General features: G+C 42.2%; 1 protein-coding gene across 1 annotated transcript in view; it reads right to left on the bottom strand.

Annotated features, from left to right (window-relative positions):
- Nucleotides 1-10,831, bottom strand: part of slc12a5a (solute carrier family 12 member 5a) — a 183,170-nt gene that overhangs the window by 51,023 nt on the left and 121,316 nt on the right. The window lies entirely within an intron of this gene.

Consider the following 10,831-nt stretch of genomic DNA (forward strand, 5'->3'; position numbering starts at 1 on the left):
ACAATACGATGCTAATTACAGTATGCATAAAAAACTTTGAATGCTGCTCGTCTTGAGAATAGCCCCAGTCTCCCATGACATGATTGGATAATGGTGCATGGAAAAGAGGATAATGTTCTTGAGCCATCTCAAATACCATCACGATTAAAATAATTTAGCAAACGTTACATGCTGCCTTCAATCTCCTGTGCACCACACCATCTGTATGTATTTTGAGAGGCTGTGAATAGTATGCTTGTTATACAGTTCAATATAAAACATAAAACAGCGCAGAAATGGTGAAAACAAGATGAAACCTTCTGCAATGAAACACATTCTTGAAACAGGGGCAAGAATCTCTTGTTTACAGCTACATATGTGTGTGCAGACAGAGAGACAGAGACAGGAGACAGACAGACAGACACACACACACGCACAGTAAGGAGCAGGGCTTGTAATTGAAAGGGTACTTTGACTCCCTACTGCGGCAGTGACATTGTACACTTGGGCAATGTACTTAACCCAAAGTTGCCTCAGTAAATATCCAGCAGTATAAATGGATAAAATTGTAACCTATGTATGTTGTTCTGGATAAGAGTGTCTGCTAAATGACAACAATGTAATGCTTCTGAGACCACAGTCCCGTTTTGGCAACTCTGTGCAGTAGCAATTAAGACACAGACCTGGGATTCTGGGATCTCCCAGTTGAATGAACAGTTTTCCATTAAAAGCCAGTGCAGGGAGGCAGGAAATCATTTCCATGTTTATTGGTGGTCACAATGCAGTATTAATGCGAATCATTTTGCGCTGCCTGAAACAAAGCGCATCAAAATGTAACTCACGACATTCCGTCCCTAGGGAAAGCAATAGCACCTATCAATCTCAGTGGTAGAGATACGCTTTTAATATCCACAAAAGCGAATTATCTACACTAGTGATGACTGAAATGTACATTGCGCTGAATAAAAATTTGAATACGCGCTTTGAAAAGAACGAGTTTAATCGCTTTTCCTTGCAGTAGTCTTAACCGATTTAACCGCAAGCGGAAGGCCCGGAGACGAGTCCGCAAAGAGCAGCGATGCTTCTGCATGACCGAGCGCACAGGTCCCTTAGCGAGACACAGCCGTGCGCGCAGGTCGTTCTGGTCTCCGCAGGAAGAGGAACAGGACGTTACCTCCGCCGCTGATTGACATGGCGGACATCATTAGTGTAAGTGTCAGGTCCGGAGCAGACGGATCACAGGAGACAGACCTGCGAGGCCGTTCGCGAAAAAGCCGGTGAAGGTGCCTTTGCTGAAGCAGGCGTACAGAAACGCAGAGCGATTTTCAAAGAAACGGGGGCACAAGGAGCTCGGTTAGACAGAGCGGAGCTCAACAAAGCCTCAGGACACAGCGGCATGGGATAACTACAGAGAGAGAGAGAGGGGGAAAAAAGACCATCAGGGTATTTCTATCGATTACATCATTTCGCCAGTCAAGTGTGGAGAATGTCTATTGAAGCTTAATAGAATGTCATGTTGATTATAGAGAAAAATAGAGCGCTATGTACCAGTGTAAAAATACAACAGTTCTGTATCAATTGTAATTGCCTACTAATTTAAATCAACAAATGACTTAGAAATCGCCCTCCAAAAAAAAAGAAACCCCAAAGAATGCTGCCATGCAGTTGCAGTGACTAGCTAAAATCCTTCCTTTTTGTCTGGGGGGGGGGGTTGGTGGAGCTAACCAGTCATTTTAGCACCTGACTTTTACAGAGCTTTTAAAGAACAGTAACCTCTGTTTAAACATTCAGAAACTTCAGGTGTCAATAATTACAAAATAACAAACAACTTTGAGTCATTATATGAACCATCTGATCAAGTGCCACTATTAATTAAACAGGTGTTAGTCATTGCTATTTACATGAGTGTAATAAGATTAGTGTAATTAGAATAAAACACTAGCATGACTGAGCATTCACAGACTTTTAATTTTTGATCAAGCTAGTATGCACAAAACTATCCATGTCTATCTATAAATAGATGTACAGTACATTTATAAATCTATGGATTTACAGATAAGTAAATAACTTAAGGAGATAATTATTTAGATAATAATAGATAATTGTTGCTGGCATTTTGAGCCAATTCGTGCTTTCTTTTGTTCCATTTTAAGTATAAAAGAAATAATAAGAAATAAAAGGCAAGACAAATGATACTTCGCTGTTGACACTGAAATACATGGGTAATTTGAATTAGAAATATGAATTTCCAGTCTATGAAATGGCAGAGACAGCACAACCAGAAAGGATCTTCTACACTCTCAGTAATCTCAGCTGTCTGAAGCTTTGTGTGACCCTGCAATTGCCACCCATGTCACGCAACCGTGTATCCCAGCTTCTGCAAGGTCAAAATGGAATGGAATTGGAAATGGAATTTTCATTACATTACTGACATGTGGCAGACGCTCTCATCCAGAGCGACTCACATCGGTTACAGTTTTTTTAATATAATGTTATCCATTTATAATTTTGGATATCGCGGGTTAAGTATCTTGTCCAAGGGTACAGCAGCAGTGACCCAGTGGTGAATCAAACCTTTTGGTTATGAGTCCTGCTCCTTAACCACTATGCTACACTGCCGCCTATTTCTCTGTCTCCCAAAGATAAACTCCATCCACAACTCCCACAGGACCAATCCCAAGCCTGGGTCTTCCAAACCCAGTGGCAGAGATGAGTATCATGGCCATAGACTTTTGGAGGGTGCTGGAAGGGTCTGGAGGTGTATGGAACCTAGTGCAGTAATTGTGGATGGTTTTGAGGTGACACATTGGACTGCTTACTCAGGCTTGACTCCAGGAGAAAATACAGACGGGTACAATAGCAATCCACGGGGGTACACAAAAAGTCATAAATACTATGTAGACATCAGGATATAAGGAGACAACTGGGGATGTACTGAGGTCCATCTGGGAGGGCAAATGCACCCCAAAGCACCCCATAGTGCCGGGCCTGCGTTCAAGCTTACTCATACATCTTTTCAAGAGCAAAGCTGAGTGACTTCATGACCCCTGTTATACTGGAAGAAGCCCGATGCTATGAGTGCTAAGCACCTCCAAATGGGAAACACACAACAGAGCTCACCGGGAGACATCAATACCTAAGAGACCGCAGTGCTGGGAAAAGGCCGAATCTCAGGGGTGTGGGGTGGGGGGGTGTTCACAAAAAAGTGCTGGTAATAACGCCGAATGTGTTCTGAGCATCTGTTGTCGGCACTGGATAAATAGTCAACACATTAGTGCATTTCGAAAAGCTCGGGAAGAGCCGGCGAAGTTTGGTGAGTCATCTGCCCCGCTGCCCGCAGCCAGCTTTAACGCCGCGATTCCCCCTCGGTTCTGTATTGTACACAAAACACCCAGGCAATCCCGCCCGAGCTGCTCGCAATTGCCGAAATTATTGGTCAAGCTGTTTGTACTGTAGTTACAATAATTACTGTGGCCGTGCTATTGGCTATGCTGTGATTATATATATGGGGAAAGCATGTATACAGAGGGGCGGGAGGGTTTCTTTTTTAGGTGGAACGGAGGCAGACTGCACTTTATCAAAAGTGTAAACTTTGTGTAGTCATACTGTATAGCACTATGAATGGAAGTTATATCAATTCAAATTTACAGTATGTTTAATCTGCCTCTGGATGCAGACAACATCAAAACACACACTACAAAACTTGATTTAAAAAAAAACAAATGTCATTACGCTGCAGTACACATCCCATTCAGTCTGGACTTTGATGCACTTTCTTAGAAGTCAGAATGTATGAAATTAACTCATGAAATGAACTCTTCTTATCAACCCTGGAAAAAAAACATCCTTGGATTGCATGGTAAAAAAAAAACAGAGGTATTCCAGCCATGCTAGTTTCAAGGGATACTTCAGGGCACCGAGACCGGAAAGGCTACATTACCCTGGACACCTGGGAGTAAAAGCACTGCATCATCTCCTTACCCATGGCAGATGCCTGAAGACGAGGCCAGCAAATGGTTCCTTTAATCGCATTTTATTGTGTATTGTGATGACACCTGTGGTATAGGAGGCGCCCGGTTTTACACTCAGTCAAGGGCCAGATTCACCGCACTACTGATATTTCAAACTAAGACCACGGGCTCCCCATGTCAGACACAAACCTCCAAACCCCAGCCCATCTGATCCTTTCTCAAGTTTCACCACTCTCCTTATTGAAGTCTTTACTCTCCTGAAAGCCGGCTGTGCTCCAAACTTCCTGCAATTTCACTGACCTTGAAAAGCTCATGGCAGTACCCTCTCATGGTTACTTTTCTCTGGTGGGATTGTGTGTTACTCAAGAGATATCGTCTAGTTTGTTTGGTTTTAAATTTGAGTAATCTTAGATTTTTTTGTAAGAGCTTTTTTTACTCTTTTTTATGTTGGCTTTATGTCAGGTTTGGAGCTCGTTATTATTAACAGGAGATACTTTTATCCAAATCGGGTGACATAATTTAAATTATGACCGGTAAAAGCACAATGAATGGCACACTACCAAGACGCATTTGTTGAAACACCTAACCAGGTAGAAAGATGGGATCTGAGAGCTGATGGGAAAGGATGCAGGTTACCACGGCGACTTTGAGGCACCGCAGCGCGATGCATCCGGCAAATACCTATGAATGGTAATGAGGTGCTTGCTGAGAATCTGAGATCAGAGATACAAAGGAGCAGCTGTCGTGTCTCGACCCTCTCCCTTAATTGGAGGGCCGTGGAGCTCGGCAGGGGCCGGCGGGCTGGGAGGGTGGACTCCACGCACACGACCGGGATAATTGGCAGTGGGTACAAGGGAAAACACACCTGCACACCTGTGACTTTCAGAGACGAGGAGGTGGGAGGGGTCACGTGACACTAATTTGTGTACGCCTCTTTATAGACAGCAGCTCTCACAGGAAGAGAGAGGAAAGGCACTCAGCCATCAGGGACGAACAACCATCTTGAATTAATTTATAACACATTCATATTGTGGAAGTTTTTTTTTTTCTTACCGCTCGCAGTGGAGTTTTTGTTGTTTATACATATTTATTGCAGTTATATGCTATGATGGTAAACCCTGCCTATGCAGGAAAAGTGCCAGTGAGATTGCAATGGTTTGCAGTAGGCTTGCTGATTGATATCCCGTCCTTAGAGAGTCATGCTTTTGGTGTTTGTTTCTCTGACGCAAACTGCCAGAGCAGAGAGACACTGTGAACAACTGACTGGCAGCAGCTGGGATATTGACAGCAACGAGCCAATCAGACATCGGAAATTTCCTTTTACAAACACCAATTAGATTCATTCATTCATTCATTCATTCATTCAAAAAAAAAAAATCAATGCATGAAGTTGAAGAACGCTTTATGAGAGAAGGGTAGATTGCACATGGAAGTTAATGAATTATGTTTCCTGAGCCTAAATAAATGCATGCTCATAAAGATTGTCCTGATTTCCCCCTGCTGTATCCTAGTGACTGTGTCGGCATAGAAACAATAGCTAACCACTGATAGCTGAGAACAAGCCACACATCTGCTGCTGTAGCTAGCCCACCATCCACATCTTTACCGTAATCGTAATTTATGGGAGATAATAAATTGCAAGATGAAGGGATGTATTAGTTATTTGGTTCGCCTGATGCTCATCTACAGCTTTATATAAATAAATATTCACCATGAAGGTGATCCTTGCAGCCAGGATTTACAGACATACTGTAAAAGGTTTCTGAATTTTTTTTGAACAATATAATCTGTTTATGATTTGCATTTCTGCTGCCTACAGATGGCTGAAACCACGTGTTCTAGACAATGTACACTTTTATAGCAGTTTTTAAATAATAAAAAAACAATAAATAAGAAAAAGTAAACAATAAAAAAATGTACTTGTAGTACTTTATGTTCATCTCCAAGGGACCCTTCTGCACTGCTGTGCTCATCTGTCCATGATTACAAATGATGAGGTGACTACACAGGGGCTCCACACCTTGAGGGTGCGGAACAGGTGTGAATATCTTTACCGATGCACACCTGAGTCCCCCCTTCTGCAGCCTCACCCCCGGCCCGCCACGCCGCTCGCTCCTGCGCCGGCTGACAGCCGCGGGAGAGTGATCACACGGCCCCACGTCACGCGCCACGCCACGCGGCGAGCCAATTATCCGCCGCTGAAGTCAGCTGTCAGTTCAAAGGAAAGGACAGCCAGTCCAGATACCGCAGACCCGCTTTTCAATTAGGGACGCGGGGCATGGGGCGTACGTGCACTGATATGCATGCACAGACACACACACACACACACACACAGACAGATACACGTGCATGCACACACACACAGACACACACACACACACCATCCTGCCCCCTCCCGCGTTCTCCATGACAAAGACGGTTCTGAAATCAAAGAGAGGTTTCAGGCACTGTAACACCTATCTCAGGGAGCAAGTGAAATGAGTTGAAAACCCAACTTGAAAGGGAAAGTGTAGAATCAGCCCTGAGGGAGGAAGTATCGGGAAGCAGACAGGGGCCTCGCTCAGCGGACTGAGAGCTGTTTCAGGATAAACAACATGCGCTCCCAGCTATTCTCTTTCCTGCTCTTTAAACCTTCTGTGGTACCCAGATACCTGCCCCTCCACAACACACACACACACACACACACACACACACACACACACACACTGAGAGAATGTACAGTATAGTACATTAGCAGCTGATTCAACGTTCAAACAGAACCTCAGTGCTGAGTATATCAAATATGATCTGCGTTAAATATTCATGCTGATGACAGTCTAAATACCCGAGAGACAGTCTATTAATCCAGCCTTCATAATTGGCCATAAAACAGGTAGCGGGGAAAACAGCAAGTCAGCAGCAGGTCATCTACTGCACAGTCACTCTCTTCTCCCCAGCTGATAATAACAAAGTTTTATTAAGAGGAGTGGGGTAAAAAGAGATGAATTGATTTACAGGGCTTGGGCATGTATTATGTAAGTCTGTAAGTAAGTCAGAGGCAGAGAAAATGATCTCTGAATGTGCAAATCCTGGTACCAGGCCATGAATAGGAGAAAAGGACCTATTAAATCCCCTCCTTGCCACAGCAAACTTTTTAACATGATTAAATGCGGCTTTGCTGCTGTGTGACTGCTTTGCTAAGGAGAGAAATTCATTCCGCAGAAGCCGAATTGAAAAAGGCACGCACTTTAAATTTTAAACGGACCTTTTAAGGAGGGCAAGCCATACCCTGCTCGATTAAGCTGCTTAGGAATATGCCCCCACTGAAAGAAACGAGAGGGTGACGTTGAGTTTGAAGTTGCCCTTGTTGCCACTGAGCCGGAGTTGTGTTTTTTTTCAACTCCATTTATTTTTCAGTTGTCAGTCAGAAGAGGTTCCCATTGCTCAGTGCCAAATGACTTCAACCGGCATGAAAAAAAAAAAGATTTCACAAGAAGTTCACATGATATTTATTATTGTTTCCACTCACTAAATTGATGCTCCTCTGTCCTGATAATGGTCTGTTGTGTATGCTGTATTAGCTGAAAATGGGCTGTTTCAGTTTCAGTCAGTTTACTGAGAAGGAACAGCGTAACCAGAGGTGTTTTTGAGATGTTAGCTGACCTAAAAAAATCACTTCAATGTTTATTCATTTATTTTCAATTAAAATATACAAATACACCTGAAACTGCAACAAATTTAGAGCAGTGATTTTTGTTAAGCCTAATTAATCATTAAATTGTTCCAGGCTCTACAAAGACAGGTTTTTTTTTTTTGCTTGCTTATAAACCTTGTTACCAGTAACTATGTGAAGAAGGAGTCTTCATCTGTCCCCAAAATGGCTGCAATGTAAATTGTTAATCATGTTTCCTTATTGTTAAAAGTTTGAAGGACATTCCTTTGTTAAGGAGTGTTAATTTTTCCAGTGTACTATATTTGCAATAGACTGATCTCATATCATCAGCTTCATTCCAAACAGGTTAATTGTTTAATTGTTCTGTTGGTAATCGTCTTTGTATGAGCCAGCCATTGGCTGACGAGCCTCACCTCCCTGAGCAGGTTTGTTCGGCAGTTGACTGTGTGCTGGAGGATTTCTTAGAGTCCAAGCTTCTGGATATGTGCATATCAATCAATCAATAAAACCCTTACAACTCCTTTTTTTATTTTTATTTCCATTTACAAAGCAATACAGAAGTGTCTGTGAAAACACACACAAAATTTGTAACCCAGATGTCAAATAATTTTAGTGGCATACCCAGTGCCCATTGGTATATAAAGAAGGAATAAAGTAGTATGTGGAGAGGAACTGTGTGTCATGTGTGCAAGAGAAACTCAAGAAAGTAAAAATTCAGATGATAATATCCCCAGAAAAGGAGTGTTTGCGGAACTCTTTGTGGGCAATCACAAATGTAGCTAACTTGCTACTGATCAAAATTATCAATACCAACATGATTCTGGTACACGGATACTTTTGCAGAACCTAGCTTTATATCCTAGCCAGGCAGCTAATTAGCACAATTCCTAGTCTTTGACATTATATACCAGCACCCTGACCTGCAGCCACGTCTTCACATCATCCTACAATTGCTTTAAAAAAAATCCTTTCATTGGAGTGTAAATACTGTAAAAGTGAAAAAACTGATTAGCTCTGTAATCTCTACAAGCAGAACTGTCACCAGACAAATCTTCAGGTAAATATGATTAGCAGACTTTAAAACAGTATAACACCTCTGTAAATAGGTCAAATTACTTCAATGTTCAAGTCAATATTCTTTTTGTGACAAAAAATTGTCATCTGGGCCTTTTAGTCCACTGAAATAATGTGACATAATTTTCAAAAACCACAAAAAGTGGTCAGACACAGGCTGAAGAGTGAATAAAGTTAGCCTTGGGAATAAAAACAATAACACGGGCATTTGCAGAGAGATTACTCAAGTTATTGGTCAAATTTTCCTTTTTCCTCCAGTAATCTCACTCTAATCCAATCAAGAGCTCCATCAAAAAGGAACACAGGTCCTTACAATACAGTGTAAACTAGCAGAAAATAAAAATACTGTCCCAAAGAAACTGGGTTAGCAGACAACTGTATCGGCAACATCAAACCGCTGCAATGCTATAGGTCCAGGTTTGTACATGCATACCTGCATCAGACACGCCAGGATTACAGCTGGACTGATAACTGTGGACTACAGATTCCTGTTTCAAGTCATTTCCCTGGGTACATGTTCCTTCAACCTTGTGCTGAGCAGAGAGCCAAGCAAAGAACAGTGTGTTCAGAGCACCTGAACAAATTAACACCCTCCTCTGGCCTCACAGCTAACACATCCATCTTCAGAGAGATTACAGCCCAGTGGGGGCCCTCACATTGACACTCAGCTCGAGCATAAACTGTTCTGAGGCTGAGCTATTTTCCAGTCACAGAGATGCACAGGCACACAGTCATTCTGTGGCCGTGGAATTCAGAGACTGCGTTCAGAGCTTGGCACAGCAGTCATCATTTGTTTAGTGGGGCGGAGTGGTTAAGGAGAAGGACTCCTACCCAAAACGTTGCCGGTTCGATTTCCCATTGGGGCACCGCTGCTGTACCCTTGGGCAAGGTACTTAATCCACAATTGCCTCAGTAAATATCCAGCTGTATAAATGGATAACATTGTAAAAAAAGTGTAACCGATGTAAGTTGCTCTGGATAAGAGCATCTGCTAAATGCCAATAATGTAATGTAATGTTTTTACCCTATTCATTTTCCCCATCCAGTATTGTGTAAATGAGTACAACAAGTCTGCCTCTCATGGCTAAGGTATTTGAGTCGAGCGCAAGTCGATCTCTGTGACCCAGGTTTGATCCCAGCCGTGTCTTGTCTGGGAGCCGACAGAGGTGGAACAAATTGGCTTCATTCTGCTAGAGATAAGGGTGGTTAGGTCGACCAGGTCTCACTGCTCCAAGGTACCCTGTGATTCTTCAGGCACCTATAAGATTCTCCCACCCTCCAATGAGTATTGTCCACCCTCCAATGAGTGCCCATGTCGCTGTGGTGTGAAACAGTGACAGCCATCCTGTGCTGTCAAACATGTACCTGATGATACACTGCCAGGAGTCTTTGCTTTTGATATTTAGACTTCTAATATGATTTATTTTCCCTCAGCACATTTTTAACAAAACTGTAAACTGTTAAAGTACAGTGAAATGCTACTGGATTACAACTGGAAGGCGATGTTCATTAAAAACTGCAACAGAAGCTATTGAATCATTAACAGATCCAAGGGAGTCAATGTTTATTTTTTCAAGTGTAACCTCTGTACAGAGCCACTTAATTCGTCCAGGACTGTGATGAATGTTTATGTGTGTTGTGTACCTAACTGTGCATCTAGAGGGAACCAACAGGACCCCCTAGATGCTGTGACTGTGTGGACGTTTTCCTGATTCTGAAGTTCAGTGGAGCGTGCAAAACTATATCGAATGCCAAGAAGTGGTACTGCAATAAAGAGCTGCAGAGTGAAAAACTAAACCATTCAAATCTTTCACCAAATGTGGTGAATATAAGATACAGCAAATATAAGAACTTTTGTCATTGTAAAATCTGTTCATTATGTCTTCCAGTAAATCGATTATGTAATTACCCAATATTTAATTTTCATCAGTACTGTCTGGGTTTTGGTTTGAATATACTAAAGGTCAAATCCGCAACTGAGATCAAAGCTGTGAAGTTAATAGCTCATTAAACCTTTCGTGAGACAGAGATGTTAACAGAAATACAGAGGTTACCACCACTAGGAACACATTATATATTAAAAAAACTGGACAAGTTAGAAATCTGAATAATACTGAGAGAATATTCTTATGCCTACAATGTAGGAGGAATTTTT

This window comes from Megalops cyprinoides, chromosome 6, assembly GCF_013368585.1.
Source record: "Megalops cyprinoides isolate fMegCyp1 chromosome 6, fMegCyp1.pri, whole genome shotgun sequence".
NCBI lineage: Eukaryota > Metazoa > Chordata > Actinopteri > Elopiformes > Megalopidae > Megalops > Megalops cyprinoides.